We start from the raw sequence: 22079 nt of genomic DNA, 5'->3' as shown, positions 1-22079 counted from the left end.
GTCGGTGGTAAGGTCCAAGTCTGCACTCATACATCTGCAGGCTTCAGAGCTCAAATCTCCCAGCATTCATTGTTTTCTTGCTGCCCTACAAAGATCTTGCTGTGGTCCCACTTCAGTGTAGGAGATCTGATTAGGCTGTGTCAACTTGTTGACTGTCTCCAATGATGACGATCAGAACTGTAAATGCAATACTGAAATTTTATAAGAAATACAATGTGTTTATAGGTTTTTATATCTAGTTTTTTTCTTCTTATAAATATGGATTATTGGTTGCGCAACCAGTATGGTGCTCCAGACTGTATGGACTCACAACTCATCCCGGGCCTACCAGTTATTTTCTCAATCCTTATAGGATCACTATCAGAGAAGGTGTAAATCAGTCATTGAAAATCAACTTTTTATATATTATTAGTTTTATTGTGCGATGGCCATGCCTTTTTATATTGCTATTCTTAGAACAGCCCCTATCTCCAACTTAGAAGTTTCTGGGATTCAATCGACGGACGGTTAGAACAGAAGGATGACACAGGCTTGTGATTTCCCACAATCTCCTGGACTTGCCGGAGTGTTCGTATATTTTATACCCATCGTGCGTAAATTTAGACGGTTCATTCATAATTGCATATAGAATTCATAGCTACATAATAAGTCAAAGACCCTACCCAGCTTCTTTACTCTTATAAGCCATTTACGATCTATGAATGGCCCAGGGAGCCCAAATAAGTCATTTCTGAATACAATGTTTGTGTTGATAGCTAGAGCATAGCAGTGACTGTGGTCAAACTGCATACATATACAGACTATAGACCGATTTTTGCTTTTGGAGCAGAAACTCTCCAAATCCTCCTCAAGTACTGAAAACTTGGTTCTGGTGATGTATTAATGTACTGATGGTGGTTCTAGTTATGTATTTATGTAAGTACCTCTTTACATTTTTTTTTTAGCCCTTGGACCAAAAAATATTGTGCACCCCTGCTATAGTTTGAGTGTATAGACCTGGAGGTTAATATGTATAATGCGACAAGTGATTATGGGGGTCTTCAATACATCTGTTTGTATTACTTTGTGTGCAATTGAATAAAATGTGTGTTTTCCCACAAGTGATAGATAAGTGGTAGCGTTTTCTTTGAGAAGGACTCATCAGAGATTATCACCATTTACAAGTTGATTCCCCGCTCTTTTTTGTATAGACTCTTGTATGGCTCGCTGTTAGATCTGTACAGCACAATGTCTGCACATAAATGTTAAGCTTTCACCAAACGCTTCCTGTGGATTTTGCAATCTGTAAGCAAGGCTCATCTGACATTTTGTTACTTCAGGGATGTAGAAAATTGGCTGGTAGGGGAAAAAAAATAAAAATAGCTGCTTATTTAAAATGTCTGCCTGCCTTTCATCCCTAGAGGTCCAGCTGATTGTGCCGGGTTTCAAAGCTGTGGGCTGGGTGTGACTGACGTGCCATGTTCTGAGCAGAAAGATCGGCGCTCATCATTATAAGCCTGCTTCATTCATGGTGGTCTTTTTGGATTCCTCTCCAAGATGGTTTTATTCCTTCGAAACCCAGAAATCTGCAGTTTGTCACAAACTTTTCGTTAAAGTGACATTTGGTCGGACAGGCCCTCCAGAGGATCATTTGGTGTGCTCATGCTCGGTAACCATAATGGGTCCCAAAGGTTCAGCAGGAGGCCACCTTATCGGTAGATGGTTTTGGAGCCAATCACTATGGTCTATTTCTTGTAGGCTGATTTTCAATTAACCTATTCGATCTTCTAAACCTTTTATCCCGTGTTTAATTACATTCACAACCACAAAAATTACAATGGAGTTAAAAGTAGACCTGCACAAGTCCTGTATAGATGGAAGGTTGTCCCGCAGAATAATTCCTTCTGATGGGCCTAGTAAACCCAAGTCGAGTCTTGTCTGCTATTGGAATTTTTATTAAATTTGCATTGACTGATTCCTACCAATAATCTACTTTCAGAGATATTTGCTGCTTGGTGGTATCGCTTGACAAATTCTGCCTGTGCCTAAAGGGGGTGTCCAGCCACCTAATTTTTATTTTAACTGCTTTGAATTCTACAAAATTTCCTTACTTCCCATGCTGGTGTCTTGCCACTCTCTTTTCTTCTCTATCCGGAAATGCAAGGTTGACCTGATACTTGACCGTTGCGAGCCATCTCTTGTATTGGTGACCGTAGCCTATCATTGACCAAATCTTTTGTAGACACGTCGCCTCTGAAGATGAAAGTGGGCTACCAGGTGAAACTTTAGCATGGGAGGTGGTGGAAATTGGAGAGTTAAGCATTATGGTTCTTTTGAGGTTTTCAGCCTTTTTGAGTTTACAGCTTAGTTTTTAAAAGTTTTAAGTGGCTGGACAACCCCTTTTAATTTTTTTTTTTTTTTTTAGAAGGACTCAACAACTTCTTAAAAGATTTGGTTCCTTTAAAGAGTTGTTTGGGGCGTGGGGAGAGGGGTGAAGAAACGGAACTGCACATTGGGCAGTAAAGTTTCCTACACAACATCCGAGGACCAGCAAATATTATTTATGAACCCTTTTCTAAATAATGCGTCCCGTGCCGAATGATTACTGGCCATCAGATGGCCCGCTTGGCACCTTTACTACCCAGCATGCAGTTGCTCCCTAACCGTTGCCAGATTGGATGGGAGAGTATTCCTGGACAAGCCCTCTAAATCTAAATGTAAGTTGTATATTATAGGGAGATATGAGATATTGGGTTACTAAAATATACAAAGTATTCACTGCGTAATCTGAATTGTTACCAACGTTAAATCATATCAAGAATTAGATGCAATTGAAAGGTTAAGTTGTACTGAAATATGGAGTTTCTGTTTTTCATATGCATACATGCTGGGAGTGCTTCCCTTCTTTTCCCCCCGGGGAGCAGAGATTTGGTTAAGCACCAGATGACCTCTTGGGCAGGGTAGGAAGGTTAATCACCAAAGTAAAATTGCAAAAATTAATTACAAAAGGAGCGTATGCTGATTAATCTGGAGACCTTACATCTGTTCCACAAGTCTGACACCCCTCGGGCAGCATGTTTATCCTCAAGACCAACAGAAAGCAGACTGTCAATTGTGTTGCCGTCCAACATGTAAATAAAGCATTTTGCATGAACGGCAATATTGGGTTTTATCACATGATGATTTTTTTTTTATGTCAGGGGATGATTTATACATGGAATGTTTAGTATTTGATTGTATATGATGATTTAAAGAGAACCTGTCACCAGGAGAAAAGTGGCTAGTTTTTATTTTTGCTTTTATTGTATTCCCGCTGCTTCCCTGAGTATACCAGTTTTTGTATTTTTAAAATGCGCCATACGGTTACAGAGATATGGTCCTCTTAATTTAATGCAACTAATAGTCTTTACCTAGGGGGCGTGGCTCACAGCCTAAAGACATGCCCCCGAGCATCCTGTGACCACGCCCTTGAGGATCCCGTCACCACGCCCTCGAGGATCCTGTGACGATGCCATCTCAATAAGGACCATAGAAATTAGCACTGAATAAAAAGGTCAATATCTATAGAACCGTATGGCGGATTTTAAAAAAACAAAAAACTGAATACTCTGGAGAACAGCAGGAATAAAACAGGAGCACAAACTGGCCACTTTCCACCTAGTGACAGGTGTTCTTTAAATGTGGTATGTTTGGTGTTTAAGAAAGTCTTGACCTTTTTTTTTTTTTTTTCTTTCTAACTTCCTTTTTTGTACTTTTTTTTTCTCCCAAGGATGGAATTAGATACTAGGGAATACAGCTGGATTAGCGAAAACTCGACTACTAAATCTGTCGTCTTCAGTCTTGCCGTAGTAGCTGCCCCACTTCACCCGTGCTGTCAACCCTCACAACAAAATCTGTGCTAAATTAGTGCTAGATGCTTGTAATTAGCATAAGTGATTGGCATGCCGGAGTGAGGACGTTGGAGGAACGGCTAATTATGGTTATTATCTGTTTTTTATTTAGCGCCAACATGCTAGGCAGCTTTTCTTAAAGACTACATCACTCACATTCTCGCCTACCCTGGTGGAGCTTACAATCTAAAGTGTGTCACCCTACTGCTATCCTCCGCTTTGACTTTTGTCGAAAGCACCTTCTACCATCTGAGTCCCCCCCCCCCCTTAATCTAAGACACACATGTTAAACTATATAGAGGACTATGTGGGGCCCATTATACTGTATGGAGGACTATGTGGGCCCATTATTCTGTATGGAGGACTAGGTGGGCCCATTATTCTGTATGGAGCACAATGTGGGGCCATTATACTGTATGGAGGACTATGTAGGGCCATTATTCTGTATGGAGGACTATGTGGGGGCCCATTATTCTGTATGGAGGACTATGTGGGGGCCCATTCTGTATGGAGGACTATGTGGGGCCCATTATACTGTATGGAGGACTATGTGGGGCCATTATTCTGTATGGAGGACTATGTGGGGGCCCATTATTCTGTATGGAGGACTATGTGGGGCTATTATTCTGTATGGAGGACTATGTGGGGGCCCATTATACTGTATGGAAGACTATGTGGGGGCCCATTCTGTATGGAGGACTATGTGGGGCCCATTATTCTGTATGGAGGACTATGTGGGGCCCATTATACTGTATGGAGGAATATGTGGGGCACATTATACTGTATGGAGGACTATGTGGGGGCCCATTATTCTGTATGAAGGACTCTGTGGGGCCCATTATACTGTATGGAGGACTATGTGTGGCCCATTATTCTGTATGGAGGTCTATATGGGGCCATTATTCTGTATGGAGGACTATGTGGGGCACATTGTACTGTATGGAGGACTATGTGGAGCCCATTATACTATATGGAGCCCGTTATGTGGGACTATGTGGAACTATTATACTGTGTGGACGGCTGTTAATACATATCAAGATAGGCCCGTGACTTTGTCCAAGTTTTTTATTTTAGTCCTCTGCGATAAGTTTGATTCCCTGATCTAGAAGGAAAACCAATAAGTGTATTGTACAGAACGTTACCATGATACTAGGACCTCTTGTTTACTATTACTATGCCGTTAATGTTTTTCTGATGGTCCGCGTTAGCCTTTTTGTTTTTTTTGGTTCTGGCTCCCCAGAGGCCCATTATGACCTTGGCTTATCAATGCATTAAAAAAAGACTCCATAAAAAACAGATTTTCAGTAAAAAATAAAATAAAAATCACATAGCTTTGACTCCAGTCCGGTCTTGGAGTTTTTGATGGCCATAAATGATTGCTCAATTGGTAACGTCATGGTTGCGGGACGAGCAGCTTGTTATTGTCTTCTTGTTTCTTCTGAATGGATATATATCAGATTTTCCGCTGTAGATTTGCAGTGCCAGTGAAGTGGATGAAAATGTTGAAAATTGACCTGTGCTTTGGATTTTGACAGGTGTGTGCTGGGTTTTTTTAATGCAGTTTTTCACTGTTAATTTAAATTTTGCAATTCTCAAGTATTTTTGTGAAGGCTTTTGACGCAGATCTGCTTTATAATCCTGATCAAAAACTGCTTTGAACACTTGTCTTATTCATTTCACTAGAAAATCCACTTTTCTGTTCATCTAAATCCGAAGCATTTCCTTTGTGAAAATGTACAACAAAAACCCATTCTTTTGGGCTCAATGTGGATTTCATTGTGGATTTTGCAGTGAAAAACTGCAACATAACACATTGCCGCAATGCTGCACCCTACGGGTATGTTCCCATGAGACGTATTTGGTGTTGAATTTCTGCAGCAAATTTGCATCGGCAACATATCCGCTTTGGATATACCAGGTCCGCGGTGATACCCGCAGCACAAATTTCTAGTGCAGTTGTCCTTACTCGAGTCCTTAACCAATATTAGGACCATAATCTATCCATCATGCCCATTTTTTTTGTGTTTCTCGATATTATAACGCTTAGTGACTCGTCTCCTATGAACACAGTACATTTTTCATGCATCCACTCTTCTCTGCTCCGGGCGCTTCTGCAGTCGTCTCATTATGTGCATTGTCTCTGACTCCGATCACCAAAACTGCTGCACTCACAGATCACCGTTCCAACATAAGTGACGTAGTATGATGTGATTTTAATTCTTCTAGTTCCCTAGCAACTGACTGTCCTTACGCCGGCTCCCGTGGGTTTAACTCAGAATAGCAGCCTTATCCAGTGCAGGCATGTGTGGATGCGAGTCTCCAGGCCTCATTCCTAGATTCTGCATCTACAGCATCATAAAATGTGTCCTCCTCATTTTTCCATCAAGTGTGACATTTTCCGGGTGACGTGCACCAATTTTGTAAAGCCTCAATTTGCAAAATTGCAGGTTCCGTTTTGTCTCCCGTAGTCCGGGCAGAAATGCACAACGATCTAGAATGATGAGATTTACGGTTGATTCATGGCCTTCTAAGACCAGACATTTGTTAACTGTCCTTTCCTTCAAGAGTGTATTTTATACGCAAAAATACAAGTCAGAATGGGTTTTGATTGCACTGGGGTTGAATAACTTTTATTAGCAAAATTTATGATAATTTAAATAACAAAACTAATATAACAAGTGGTTTATCCAAATTCAACTAAAAGTGACACTTTTAATAACCCTTTCATGGCAAGTGTCTTTAGTACTTGGTAGAGCTCTCTTTGACTATTATGACCTGCTGCAATTGTAATGCATAGCTAAATATCAGCTTCTGGCAGCAACTCCAGAACCTTCCAGGACATCTACTGAAACCAATCTTTGGTGGACTGTGAGATATGCTTGGGATTATTGGCTCGTTGGAAGGTCCAATGACGCCCGAGCTTCACCTTCACATTATGTTTTCTGCTAGGATTTTCTGAGACTTAATTGAATCCATCTTGCTCCTCCACATGCTGCAGGTGTCCAGGAAGAAGCAAAGCAGCTGTAGAGCATTATTGAGCCACCACCATGCTTCACTGTAGGCATCACTGAGCCACGCCATGCTTCACTGTAGGCATCACAGAGCCACTGCCATGCTTCACTGTAGGCATCATACAGCCACTGCCATACTTCACTGTAGGCAACACAGAGCCACTGCCGTACTTAGCTGTAGACGTCAACAAGCCACCACCATGCTTCGCTGTAAACCTCACCGAGCCACCGACCTTCAATGTAGGCATCATCGAGCCACCACCGTGACTCACTGTATGCATCACCATACCACTGCCATGCTTCGCTGTAGGCATCACCATGCCACTGCCATGCTTCACTGTAGGCATCACAGAGCCACTGCCATGCTTTACAGTAGGCATCACAGAGCCACTGCCATGCTTTACAATAGGCATCACAGAGCCACTGCCGTGCTTCGCTGTAGGCGTCACAGAGCCACTGCCGTGCTTCGCTGTAGGCGTCGCAGAGCCACTGCCGTGCTTCGCTGTAGGCGTCGCAGAGCCACTGCCGTGCTTCGCTGTAGGCGTCGCAGAGCCACTGCCGTGCTTCGCTGTAGGCGTCGCAGAGCCACTGCCGTGCTTCGCTGTAGGCGTCGCAGAGCCACTGCCGTGCTTCGCTGTAGGCGTCGCAGAGCCACTGCCGTGCTTCGCTGTAGGCGTCGCAGAGCCACTGCCGTGCTTCGCTGTAGGCGTCGCAGAGCCACTGCCGTGCTTCGCTGTAGGCGTCGCAGAGCCACTGCCGTGCTTCGCTGTAGGCGTCCCAGAGCCACTGCCGTGCTTCGCTGTAGGCGTCCCAGAGCCACTGCCGTGCTTCGCTGTAGGCGTCCCAGAGCCACTGCCGTGCTTCGCTGTAGGCGTCCCAGAGCCACTGCCGTGCTTCGCTGTAGGCGTCCCAGAGCCACTGCCGTGCTTCGCTGTAGGCGTCCCAGAGCCACTGCCGTGCTTCGCTGTAGGCGTCCCAGAGCCACTGCCGTGCTTCGCTGTAGGCGTCCAAGAGCCACTGCCGTGCTTCGCTGTAGGCGTCCCAGAGCCACTGCCGTGCTTCGCTGTAGGCGTCCCAGAGCCACTGCCGTGCTTCGCTGTAGGCGTCCCAGAGCCACTGCCGTGCTTCGCTGTAGGCGTCACAGAGCCACTGCCGTGCTTCGCTGTAGGCGTCACAGAGCCACTGCCGTGCTTCGCTGTAGGCGTCACAGAGCCACTGCCGTGCTTCGCTGTAGGCGTCACAGAGCCGCTGCAGGCGTCCCAGAGCCACTGCTGGCGTCCCAGAGCCACTGCCGTGCTTCGCTGCAGGCGTCACAGAGCCGCTGCAGGCGACCCAGAGCCACTGCCGTGCTTCGCTGCAGGCGTCACAGAGCCGCTGCAGGCGTCCCAGAGCCACTGCCGTGCTTCGCTGCAGGCGTCCCAGAGCCACTGCCGTGCTTCGCTGTAGGCTTCCCAGAGCCACTGCCGTGCTTCGCTGTAGGCGTCCCAGAGCCACTGCCGTGCTTCGCTGTAGGCGTCCCAGAGCCACTGCCGTGCTTCGCTGTAGGCGTCCCAGAGCCACTGCCGTGCTTCGCTGTAGGCGTCCCAGAGCCACTGCCGTGCTTCGCTGTAGGCGTCCCAGAGCCACTGCCGTGCTTCGCTGTAGGCGTCCCAGAGCCACTGCCGTGCTTCGCTGTAGGCGTCCCAGAGCCACTGCCGTGCTTCGCTGTAGGCGTCCCAGAGCCACTGCCGTGCTTCGCTATAGGCGTCCCAGAGCCACTGCCGTGCTTCGCTGTAGGCGTCCCAGAGCCACTGCCGTGCTTCGCTGTAGGCGTCCCAGAGCCACTGCCGTGCTTCGCTGTAGGCGTCCCAGAGCCACTGCCGTGCTTCGCTGTAGGCGTCACAGAGCCACTGCCGTGCTTCGCTGTAAACCTCATTGAGCCACCGACCTTCAATGTAGGCATCACCGAGCCACTGCCATGCTTTACTGTAGGCAGGGTGTTCTTTTCAGTGTATGCTTCATATATCATCCTCCAGCACACCTCTGATCTGTAGGCACCAAAAGTTCTAGTTTTGTTTAATTGATCCACAGAACAGAGGCCCAAATCTTCTGTGGCTTATGTGATTTTAAGCATATTGGAGTTGACTTCTTTTTTTAATACTTTTTGGTCAGTAGACGTTATGTTTTGGTGTTCAGACAAGGAGACCTTAATCTTTTAGTATGCACCTTATTGTGCAAACTGACACCTCAGCGTCTGCTGCAACCAAATCTTGCTGCAGGTGTTTTGGACCTGCCTTCTCAGGAACCTGGTGGCAGCCGGTGACCTCTTCCTCTTTTTGCAAATTTTGTAAATTTTGCTAAAAAACAAATTTGCACCGAAAGGTGAAATAATTCTGATTGCAGCGGTATTAGTCTTTCATGGACCACCCATTGAACTATTGAAAAAATAATTGTGATCCATGGATTCTCGGAGGGGGAAGATCTTCACTTTTTCCCATTACAGCCGCTGTAGATTGTGTTCTGTTTTGCTAGGAGGATTACCACGAATGCAGCATTTTGCAGCATCCACAAAAAGGCATGAAAGGGTTACTCCGTGTCCTTGAAGGGACTGAAGGAGAATCTTGGAGTTGCCAGCTTTTCACTGACTCTCAAATAAAAGGTTTGATTGGCACACAAGGTCCGAACCTTAAGGGATCTCTCTACAGCACCAAGATCAATTACAAAACCCTGCTGCACACACAGAACGGAGAAGTGCCGCCTAAACAAATCCCTGCATTACTTATACATCGTAATATATTATGTCAAGACTTGTGAAATGGACCCGTCATTGGCAAGCACTTTCATTACCAGGTTTAAAAACATTGGCAGGAAAATCTACACCTCAGCACTTTTTAACATTTATGATGTCGTTTCAACAGAGGAGATGGAATAGTTGCAGCCCAGTCCTGGAACCATTGTGAAGAATTTTTAATTGGGGGGTGTTTGATCTCTGCACCGCAGAATTGTCATTCCTGCTGCTGTTTATGGCAGCCTGTAGTTTTTGTCTTACAAGCTGCAGAGTATAGGTTGTCAGAAAACAAAGCGGATCGAAGGGCGTCTTCTCCAAGAAGCTGGAGTTCAGTGTTGGTTATTTTTTGGAATGCTCACATAGAGTTGATGCGATTTATAATATATAGAAATTGATTTATATATATTCTTTTAGGTCGGGGGCGACAGGGCGACTTTGTCTGAGACACTGATTGCATGGCCATCGATCGCTTCGTAGGAGCATAATGCAGGTGAACGAGGTTGCAAAAAAATCCAACTTTTTGCCACTTCCCTGTCAAGGTGTTTAATGCGAGCCCATTTGCTTGCATTATGCTCCAATGTAGTAGCGTCATACAGTGATTTTAGGTCACGTGACCTAGGTCTTGGCCAATGGTTTATATTATATTTAAATCTATTTTATTTATACAGTACAGACCAAAAGTTTGGACACACCTCATTTAAAGATTTTTCTGTATTTTCATGACTTTGAAAATTGTACATTCACACTGAAGGCATCAAAACTATGAATTAACACATGTGGAATTATATACTTAACAAAAAAGTGTGAAACAACTGAAAATATGTCTTATATTCTAGGTTCTTCTTTTGCTTTGATGACTGCTTTGCAAACTCTTGGCATTCTCTTGATGAGCTTCAGGAGGTAGCCACCAGAAATGGTTTTCACTTCACAGGTGTACCCTGTCAGGTTTAATAAGTGGGATTTCTTGCCTTATAAATGAGGTTGGGACCATCAGTTGTGTTGTGCAGAAGTCTGGTGGATACACAGCTGATAGTCCTACTGAATAGACTGTTAGAATTTGTATTATGGCAAGAAAAAAGCAGCTAAGTAAAGAAAAACGAGTGGCCATCATTACTTTAAGAAATGAAGGTCAGTCAGTCCAAAAAATTGGGGAAACTTTGAAAGTGACCCCAAGTGCAGTTGCAAAAACCATCAAGCGCTACAAAGAAACTGGCTCACATGAGGACCACCCCAGGAAAGGAAGACCAAGAGTCACCTCTGCTTCTGATGATAAGTTTATCCGAGTCACCAGCCTCAGGAATCGCAGGTTAACAGCAGCTCAGATTAGAAACCAGGTCAATGCCACACAGAGTTCTAGCAGCAGACACATCTCTACAACAACTGTTAAGAGGAGACTTTGTGCAGCAGGCCTTCATGGTAAAATAGCTGCTAGGAAACCACTGCTAAGGACAGGCAACAAGCAGAAGAGACTTGTTTGGGCTAAAGAACACAAGGAATGGACATTAGACCAGTGGAAATCTGTGCTTTGGTCTGATGAGTCCAAATTTGAGATCTTTGGTTGCAACCACCGTGTCTTTGTGCGACGCAGAAAAGGTGAACGGATGGACTCTACATGCCTGGTTCCCACCGTGAAGCATGGAGGAGGAGGTGTGATGGTGTGGGGGTGCTTTGCTGGTGACACTGTTGGGGATTTATTCAAAATTGAAGGCATACTGAACCAGCATGGCTACCACAGCATCTTGCAGCGGCATGCTATTCTATCCGGTTTGCGTTTAGTTGGACCATCATTTATTTTTCAACAGGACAATGACCCCAAACACACCTCCAGGCTGTGTAAGGGCTATTTGACCAAGAAGGAGAGTGATGGGGTGCTACGCCAGATGACCTGGCCTCCACAGTCACCAGACCTGAACCCAATCGAGATGGTTTGGGGTGAGCTGGACCGCAGAGTGAAGGCAAAATGGCCAACAAGTGCTAAGCATCTCTGGGAACTCCTTCTAGATTGTTGGAAGACCATTTCTCGTGACTACCTCTTGAAGCTCATCAAGAGAATGCCAAGAGTGTGCAAAGCAGTCATCAAAGCAAAAGGTGGCTACTTTGAAGAACCTAGAATATAAGACATATTTTCAGTTGTTTCACAATTTTTTGTTAAGTATATAATTCCACATGTGTTAATTCATTATTTTGATGCCTTCAGTGTGAATGTACAATTTTCAAAGTCATGAAAATACAGAAAAATCTTTAAATGAGAAGGTGTGTCCAAACTTTTAGTCTATACTGTATATTTGATTATAAAACCCATATATATTTAGAACATTAGAAAAGAGGATATAAAAAATAGAGAGAAAGGAAATCAAAATTTTATATATATATACACTAGCCCGGGTGGCGAGCATTTTTAATGGTATATGGACCCCCATCCCCTGGTATTTGTGCTGCCCCCATCCTGGCATTTGTGCTGCCCCCATCCTGTTCCCCCATCCTGTTCCCCCATCCTGTTATGTGCTGCCCCCATTATATCCTGGTATGCCTGGCACCCCTCATCCCTATTCTGGTATAAATGGCACCCCTCATCCCTATCCTGGTATGCATAGCACCTCTCAACCCCCAATCCTGGTATGCATGGCACCCCTCAACCCCCAATCCTGGTATGCATGGCACCCCTCAACCCCCAATCCTGGTATGCATGGCACCCCTCAACCCCCAATCCTGGTATGCATGGCACCCCTCAACCCCCAATCCTGGTATGCATGGCACCCCTCAACCCCCAATCCTGGTATGCATGGCACCCCTCAACCCCCAATCCTGGTATGCATGGTCCCCTCACCCCCCCAATCCTGGTATGCATACCCCCCAATCCTGGTATGCATGGGCCCCTCACCCCCCAATCCTGGTATGCATGGTCCCCTTACCTTCCCCCAATCCTGATATGCATGGTACCCCCTCATCCCTATCCTGGTATGTACAATACCTCCTCACCCACCAATCCTGTTATGCATGGCACCCCTCCCCCCCCAATCCTGGTATGCATGACACCCCCCCCCCCCCTCCAATCCTGGTATGTGTAGCAGCGCTCATCCCCATCATGCTGCACACATACAAAAAAATAAACACGTATACTCACCTTTCTTCCCTGTGCACCAGCGCTGTGTCCCGTTCTGCCGGAGGACGGGGAGGAGTGCGGCGTCCGAGTACGCGCATGCCCATACCGCGCTGTCTGGCGTCATTTTGCTGAAGAGGAGCACTGCCAGAGCCCTGCAAAATGACCTCCAGCAGGCCACAAATGTGCATGTGTCTGCACAAACGGTTAGAAACCGACTCCATGAGGGTGGTATGAGGGCCCGACGTCCACAGATGGGAGTTGTGCTCACAGCCCAGCACTGTGCAGGACGCTTGGCATTTGCCACAGAACACCAGGATTGGCAAAGTCTCCACTGGCGCCCTGTGCTCTTCACAGATCAAAGCAGGTTCACACTGAGCACATGTGACAGACGTGACTGAGTCTGGAGACGCCGTGGAGAGCGATCTGCTGCCTGCGACATCCTTCATTATGACCGGTTTGGCAGTGGGTCAGTAATGGTGTGGGGTGGCATTTCTTTGGAGGGCCGCACAGCCCTCCATGTGTTTGCCAGAGGTAGCCTGACTGCCATTAGGTACCGAGATGAGATCCTCAGACCCCTTGTGAGACCATATGCTGGTGCGGTTGGCCCTGGGTTCCTCCTAATGCAGGACAATGCCAGACCTCATGTGGCTGGAGTGTGTCAGCAGTTCCTGCAAGATGAAGGCATTGAAGCTATGGACTGTCTCGCCCGTTCCCCAGACCTGAATCCGATTGAGCACATCTGGGACATCATGTCTCGCTCCATCCACCAACGTCACGTTGCACCACAGACTGTCCAGGAGTTGGCGGATGCTTTAGTCCAGGTCTTGGAGGAGATCCCACAGGAGACCATCCGCAACCTCATCAGGAGCATGCCCAGGCGTTGTAGGGAGGTCACACACAATACTGAGCCTCATTTTGACTTGTTTTAAGGACATTACATCAAGGTTGGATCAGCCTGTAGTGTGTTTTTCCACTTTAATTTTGGGGGTGACTCCAAATCCAGGCCTCCATTGGTTAATAAATTTGATTTCCATTGATGATTTTTGTGTGATTTTGTCGTCAGCACATTCAACTTTGTACAGAACAAAGTATTGAATGAGAATATTTCATTCATTCAGATCTAGGATGTGTTATTTGAGTGTTCCCTTTATTTTTTTGAGCAGTATATATCACCACACCTCTGTGTTGGAAATGGTAAGAGAAAGTGCTGAACAGCAGAATCTTTCTTGGCGATGTGTAAGCTTTGCATTACTAACCAGCCTGCCATTCACAAAGAATTACTATGTGCCCGTCAAACAGGGCAACTATTCATCTGCCAGTGAACTGAACGTCCTCTCCTGGGGCCTCTCGGCTAGTAGAAGATCCTCGCTCTGTTGCCAAGCATACATCCTGACGACATCCTTGTTTGCTCGTACAGGATATGCCTCACCCTCGGCAGACCCACCATGGCGCCTGTAAAGGAGGGCACTTTTTTTTTTTTAAGTTTTAAACAAGGGGGTACATCCTGTTTAATGCCAATGAGCATAGCGTCCCGGTGTCACCCGTTGTCATTCCCTTCCATTTGTGGATGGTTTTAGTATCTTCTGTGTATACTGTGGTACTCGGGGTCACTTATACTATGACGTTTCAGATTTGGCTCTAAAACAACAAAAAAAAATCTTAGTAGCCAAGAAACCGTGGAGTAATAGTGGTGGATTCCGGCATCCTGCGGTAAGAAGAGTCATTTCATGGTGGTCTTTCATTTCTCCTCTTCTCGATCTTTCGCAATCAAGGATATCCTCTCATTTCTATCCAATTTTGTTTTTTAGCTCTGCATGCGCAAGTACAGTAAATGGGAAATTCAGTATGTGGTAAGGTGATGCATAGCCTGGTGCTCAAGCTGCCCCGACCGCCGGGCAGTCCTTAGTTCCAGATATTAGTTATTAGGTCCAGCCTTTATATCCGCCTGCCTCCCTGCTTCTTCACCCATGCATATATTGTAGCCTAGCCTTCCGTGTACATAAATGTTTGATGTTTTTGATGAAAAATCGGAGAACCAGGTCATCAGGTGCAGTGTTTTCTTCAATCTCCAGCCAACCAAGCAAATGCATAGTGACGAGCGTCTGCGGGAGCGGGCCGAGCTTCAAACAGCAGAAGCACTGACTTTCTGTTTTCATTCAAAGCCTCCATTTCAGGTCGATGATGGATTTTTTTGCCTTCAGGGTTGTAGAAGAAAGGTTGCCATGATGAGGCGAAACCTGGAGTTTTGATTTTAAGTTTAAAGGACATTTTCTAACATGAGGAACTGAGTTGTCTTCTTCTGTGCTATTCCTATCACTTCCTAGATCTTCCTATCGCTTCCTAGATCTTCCTATCGCTTCCTAGATCTTCCTATCGCTTCCTAGATCTTCCTATCGCTTCCTAGATCTTCCTATCGCTTCCTAGATCTTCCTATCGCCTCCTAGATCTTCCTATCGCCTCCTAGATCTTCCTATCGCTTCCTAGATCTTCCTATCGCTTCCTAGATCTTCCTATCGCTTCCTAGATCTTCCTATCGCTTCCTAGATCTTCCTATCGCTTCCTAGATCTTCCTATCGCTTCCTAGATCTTCCTAAAGCTTCCTAGATCTTCCTATAACGTCCTAGATCTTCCTATAACGTCCTAGATCTTCCTAAAGCTTCCTATAGCTTCCTAGATCTTCCTATAACTTCCTAGATTCAGGAGATTTAAATTGATCACATTATGTAGGATCGTATGCCTGCTCCTCTAAGTAGATATGAGACCGGTCGTTTTGTCGCGTGCATAGACTTTCTACCATGAGGATCATATAGACCTCTGCTTCATTTCGGATTTAGGACACATCCATGTTTAGAATTTTTGCCAAAAAATTAACGAAGATTGAGTGTGGTTTTGGCCGTGGACCACAAACAAGACCATTAACGCATACCTTGAAAATAGAACTGCATTGCCTTCATAAATGCCGAAACGTGTTGCTCATACATCCTAAAGAGAACTTGTCAAACTTTTACTCCATAAACATGATTGTGTAGTCCTTTAAAATATAAGCCAGGTAATCCCTTTATCACCCAGAAGCACTTCTCCAGCAGCAAGATATCCTTAGAGTTGTGTCTGTAAGTGCATTGGGCCATCAAGATGCAGTTCTAGCTTCTCAGCCTCACGCTCTAGTTCCTACCTAGCAGCACCCTCCCCTGGATGATTGATGGGTCGATTGCTCTGTTACACGGCCACTGACCTGTCAATCATCCAGGGGAGGGTGCTGATAGGTAGGAACTAGAGCGTGAGGCTGAGAAGCTAGAACTGCATCTTGATGGCCCAATGCACTTCCAGACACAACTCTAAGGATATCTTGCTGTTGGAGCAGTGCTTCTGGGTGATAAAGGTATTTAATGGCTTGTATTTTAAGTGTCTACACAGTCAAATAAATTTTTATTTTGGAAGGATTCCCCCACTCCCACCCATACCCCCCAATCCTTTTCATACGCAGAGAGTAGAACGGTGCTAGATTCCTTCGGCAGCAGCTTATCCTCTCTAAGAACAAAATAACCAAGCATGTTGAAACACAGCATGCCCTAGCCTTCTCCTGCCCCTGACATCAAGTCTACAAAACCAATTGATGACGGTGCTGATCAGGAACGTTCATATAAAAGTCTTTTATTCCTCCATATAGTAATGACAACAGCAGCAACGTTTCAACCTGTATGGTCTTTTTCAAGCAGACGTGCCTACATGGAATGGCTGACATCAAGTCTGTCACTGCAAAATGACTGTTCAAACCAAGCACAGGCGCTCAGTGCACCCTTGGTGTGGCCAAACAGTTCATTGCACTTTCCCAGCTACATCTTTTCCATCCATCTTCGCCCTCCTCTTCCTTGATTGACAGCTCTGGCTTTACAGGAGTCAGAGAAGGGTGCAGATAGATGGGAAACAAGTAGGGGTGCACCGAGTTCCTGTGCTTGGTTTGAACAGTCATTTTGTGCTAACTGAAAGGGGTTCTCAAGGTTTACTGCTGGAGATGGTGACAGGTCCCCTTTAAATAATACAGTTAAATGGATTAGTGCGAAAACCCCCCTTGCTATGAGATACAGAGTGTGCGGTGCTGAATGTGCCGCCATATCGGCGGAGCTCCGGCACACACCCTGCTTGTGGTTTTCATTTGCCTTTTCTCTATGCATCATTCCTCTTTGCTGTTTTTTTTCCTCTTCCTCCCTTTCCTATTCATTTTTCACACATATCTTCCGCTGGGCTCGGGCGGCCGGGAGATGAAATAGAAATGTTGCCATGGAAACGAAGCTCATTAATGGAGATTCTCCGGAGCCTGCACCCAAGTGCTTTCTGGCGAGGAGGACAGAGAGGCCCTGGTATTCAGCTCCTTGTAATGTGTGCACAGTGTGGCTGTGTGAGGCCAGTCGTCACCCGCACTTCTAAAAACCAATTCTATACATGTCATCCTGTGCTGCGGGTGTACACCCAGGAATTCCAGGAGAAACGCCTCCCCGAAAATGTTCTCCACCCTGGGCGTTGATGTAATTGGGGAGCGGAAAAGAAATCTCCGATTCTTAGGAATTTTACATGATAAAATAGGGCAGAACGCGAGCAAGAAAACAGATGAAGAGCGCCGAGACAACGCTGCCCCTAGTGGACAAACCCTTTACCTGCCCAGATAGAGATGACGCCAGCAGCACAGATGCTGCCCTTATGGCAGAGCTCCCCACTGCCACGGGGAATATCCTGACTGATATCTTCAGCTGCCCTGGCTGCAAAATTAGTGGTCGTTGGTGTTGAATGACTGTGCAAACCAAGCACAGGCTCTCAGTTGCACCCTTTTGGGTGACCAAATAGTTAAGTGCTCCATGTTTTTCATCTGTCTCTTGCCTCCTGTCAAGGCAGAGCCAGTCTATTAAGAAAAGAGGAGGAACCTGGGCTTGGTTTGAACAGTCATTTAAAAAAAAAAAAAAGCTGGAAGCCTGATTAAAAAAAAAATACTCTTGGAGAAGGTTTTTTTTCCCTCTCGTTAGCACTTAATGATGTGATAAATTCAATGATGTGCTCTGTATGGAATAATACCGCACCTACCAAGAATGTGACACACGAAGGAAGAATCCAGGTCGCGTGCTGCAGCGCTGTGCGCTCCCGTGGCCTCGTGCCTTCCTGCGAGGATGTATCCTGTGCATTATTCTGCTTTCCATTATGTCATATATCACTTTAGTCGCGGTCATGCCACTTTCTAGACGCATTGTCTTTTGCCTCTCGCGCTGCACTCGCCCTCTGTAATAACTATCCATAACTATATAATGGATGCATTAGGTCATTAGTATGAAATTCTTGCATCATAGTTTTCTTAAAGGAGTTGTAGATTATTCAAATTATCCTTTTTTTACTATTATGATTCATTCTCATTCAAATAAATAGGGCTGAGCTGCAGTACTAGATGCTGCCTGTAAATCAAAGTGGCGCTGTTTCTTTGAGGGAGAAAAATAGTTGCTTTTATTAACTTTTACTACCCCTGTAGATCTGCAATTTTTGTGTTTTATAGAGATGAGCAAATGGATTAGCAGGACCAGGGACCTGGGAACTTTCTTGAATTGGCACATCCTGGGGACCTTTTATATGCCAAATTACCCAGAGGGTAAATAAACCCCAATTAGGGGATGTATTAAAACATGATTTACCACGTTTTTTTTTTTTTTTTTTTTTTTAAATGAATAATGAAAGTCAGATTAAAATTACACTAGTAAGCCTATGATATATCTATATAAAGTATAATACCTAGAGCCTATACATTTTGCTGATCAACCTAAATACATTGCTAAGGCTATACTGTCTATACCAAGATGTCCATGGGTTAAAATGGCTTAATCCGAGTAGCTATAGTGTAGGATGTACACAGGTTTCACTGGTACTAACTAAAATAATTACCATCCCAACAAGTTTCGCCTCAACAGGCTTCCTCCTGGGTTAATTTGGTAATACAAATTTTTTCACTGGTGCTAACTAAAACAATCACATAGCCACCCCAACGAGTTTTGCCTCAACAGGCTTCCTCCTGGGTAATTTGGTAATGCAAATTTTTTCACTGGTGCTAACTAAAACAATGACATAGTCACCCCAATAAGTTTCGCCTCAACAGGCTTCCTCCTTGGTTAATTTGGTAATATGAATTTTCATCCCTAAAAGGGTGTTTACACTAATTGTTTTATCTTTTACATGCCAGGCCCGCCGAGGACATTTGTATGGACTGCTGACACTGGACAATCACAATGCATGAAATTTTAAGAAACCTCATGCACTTATTGCAAAAAATATCCGCAGCGTAAATTGACAAGAATGGCGTTTTTGAGAGCTGCATCATGGCAATTTATGCTACAGATGCCTTTGCAATGAGGATATTGCTGCGACATTTCTGCTCCGGCGTACCCTAAAAAGGCTTCATTCCTAGGACTAATTACCCCTCTGATGCACGTTTGCTGCCTCTGAGCTTTTTCATTAAACAGACCCCTACTCCCATATATGAAGAGGCTGGCAGACAGATGTCGAGGGCACAGTGTAACGCGGGAGGGGCGGTGTGATGGCACACGGGGGACAGGAAGATGGAAATGAGGCCCAATGCAAGATACATATTTCAAATGTAAATTCTGCCCAGTGCGCTCAGGGAGGGGGGATTTGTGCTAAAGGTTAGACCCAGCATGGATTCTGCCCTGCAGAGAGAAGGGTTTGAGCCGTGCCGCTTGCACACAATTAATTGGACTCTGGGATCTAATGAAGCCACTCATTGAGGTGTCAGTGCTGGGAATTGGTGCTGGGGTCACTTCATTTAACTCCCATCGCTGCCACAAAGGTTGCCTGCCTCCAATTAAAGGTCCACAGAAATGCAAATATTTAAAGGGTCTACGTATGCTGTCAATCAGCTGCATGATGCCCATCTAGAATGACACTCCTTATACCTCATATTCCAGTTTTCTGTGTATTACACCTGTTATTATAGATTTCCATCTCCTACTTTAGGGTTTAGTGTAATCTGAGGTCATGCTTAGCATTAAGGTTGCCAACTCGTCGCCTGCGTGAAAAATTGGGTCATTTGCAGCTTGTCTATGATGGACAGGCTGTGAAAAATGAGGTCATTTAAGGTCTGTCCGGTATGTCGATGCAAAAAGCTAGACATCGTTGGACAGGTCCCTAATGATCCCATTTTTCATGTAATGTCCAGTTGCCACCACAATCATTTTAGTCACAAGTACCGTAGTTGAATTTAGTGTGAAATTTTGTAAATTACTCATAGAGTCCCAGGTTATAATTTATGGGTGTCCCAAGTAGAGGGTGACTGTATCTGATGATTAAAACTGCTGGACAGCCCTGACTTTGGGTATTTGAAAAAAAAAAATAAAAAATACATTACAAACAGACATCATATCCATGGTTGGCATCAATTTACTTAAAGAGATCCTTTGACTGGGTCAAAAATGGCCAGTTTTTTCCCTTATTTTATTCTTGCTGTTCCTCTGAGTATTATGTTGTGTTCTTTTTCATGATCCTCCATACGGTTCCAGAGATATGGGCCTTTTTACTTAGTGTTGATTTTTCTGGTCTTTAAGGGGGCGTGACTCACAAAGTAATTATGCAGATCAGCCTAGGGACACGCCCCAGAGGATCCTGTGAGCCACGCCTTATCAAAGACCATAAAAATTAATGAATGAAAAAAACCATATCTCTGGAACCGTATGGCGGATTTCAAAAAGAAAAACTGTGTAATACTCAGGGATCAAAAAAGGACAAAAACTGGCTTGTAATGAATTGGGTGACAGGTCCTCTTTAAATGGTAAATTAATGTAAAGATGAGATTGTTCCAGGGTTTCATGTAACTCAAGCACACGGTTAGGCCATGATATCAACGGACTTGTACCCTGAATCTCTGGCTTGCTATCTCAAGTCTTGGTTTAAAGACACTATACATGAGACTAACGTCGGCCGATATTGACTGGTTTGGCCAACAATCTAATTTGTATGGGGGCCCCTGACTCTTGGGGTAGATAAGGATCCAGCATGTCCTTCTTTGGACTAATGATCATATTGTTCTCTTGAGATAAGCCACCACCAAAGGAGTCTCATAGAGAACACATAAGCTCTCAGCTGAGCGATATCTCCGGTTATGGGAGAGTCGGGTGAGATGTCTGCCTGCCAAATGATCGGCCAAACAATATTTCAGGTGACTACTTTAGAACAAGTCTAGGGTGGAGGGCTTTACTTTCTAGGTACCAGATACTCATCTTAACGTTGCGTTGGAGGTGACCCCCAATCTTTTCACAACCTTCTAGAAACTAAATATTACATTATGGCGTATGACTAGAAAAGACTATATTAATTCTGCATAAACGTTTTATAAATTTTGAATTGCATGGGTAGTCAATATTACATGCTAAAAGTATTTTAGAAACCTCTCCTGAGAACTACTTTATTGTACCCTGACCTCGATCAGTAAGGTTTCCTCCATTACCTGACATATAGAGTAGCGGGACTTAAATGTCACACACGTGACTCTTGTAATGTACCATGTAGTTGTCCCACTGTGGGACTGCAGCGTTGAGAGCTGAATGTCGCACTGAGCCTAAAGTACAGGTTGCTATTTTAATTATACGGAGGGCTAAAACGCACCTGGCGTAATATCCTCGTCCATATATTTTCTTATAATGTACCTGGATTGACATGGCTTCTCGAACCACGCCAAGGTATTTGAGCTGTAATGTTCAAGTATGGACAATCGCTGGTTTTCTTGCCAGTGACTTTTTCAGATAGACCTTTGGGTCTCGTCATCAGCACAGTGTGAGGGTTGGACTGTGGACCTTCTCAGCTGCCATGCCCTGGGACATTGTCTACCGTCTGGCCGCAAGGAGATGAATGTTCTCACTTGTGTCCAAATAAGATCTGTTCTACCGGAGATCGAGTTTATTGGAAACAAGACTACTTCTCATAACGCCGCGCGGTTACGAGAATCCGGAGATAGCGGTTTACTGTCAATTCATTTGGAAAATTAGGTCTAATTACCCGACTTCTGTGGACTTCCCCATACATTTTCCATCTTCGGTTTTCCCAGCTGAATTTTAATAAATGTTCAACATTTTTTTCAGACTGCATCTCTTACAAACATGTTTGCGTGAGGATAATTTAATGATGGAAAAACCTTTACAATGGTTTGTTGCCGGTCAATTATCTATTTTCCAGGCTTTGTTGATATGGCCGTTTTAGTTTGGTCTCCATTTACGATGGTTATCTAGTATTCTGCCATGGTTACAGCTTATTCGCGCTTGCTGTAGATGGTTAGGTCACATTCTGCTAAA

At 44.8% G+C, this 22079-nt stretch overlaps 1 protein-coding gene across 2 annotated transcripts in view; it reads left to right on the top strand.

Annotated features, from left to right (window-relative positions):
* Positions 1 to 22079, top strand: part of GNAO1 (G protein subunit alpha o1) — a 190209-nt gene that overhangs the window by 106940 nt on the left and 61190 nt on the right. The window lies entirely within an intron of this gene.

Source organism: Phyllobates terribilis, unplaced genomic scaffold (genome assembly GCF_046119375.1).
Source record: "Phyllobates terribilis strain yellow unplaced genomic scaffold, ASM4611937v1 Scaffold_13__5_contigs__length_258822181, whole genome shotgun sequence".
In the NCBI taxonomy this organism is placed as follows: Eukaryota; Metazoa; Chordata; class Amphibia; order Anura; family Dendrobatidae; genus Phyllobates; species Phyllobates terribilis.
Note: the sequence above shows the minus strand (reverse complement) of the source record. Positions and strands in the feature narration are given on the sequence as shown.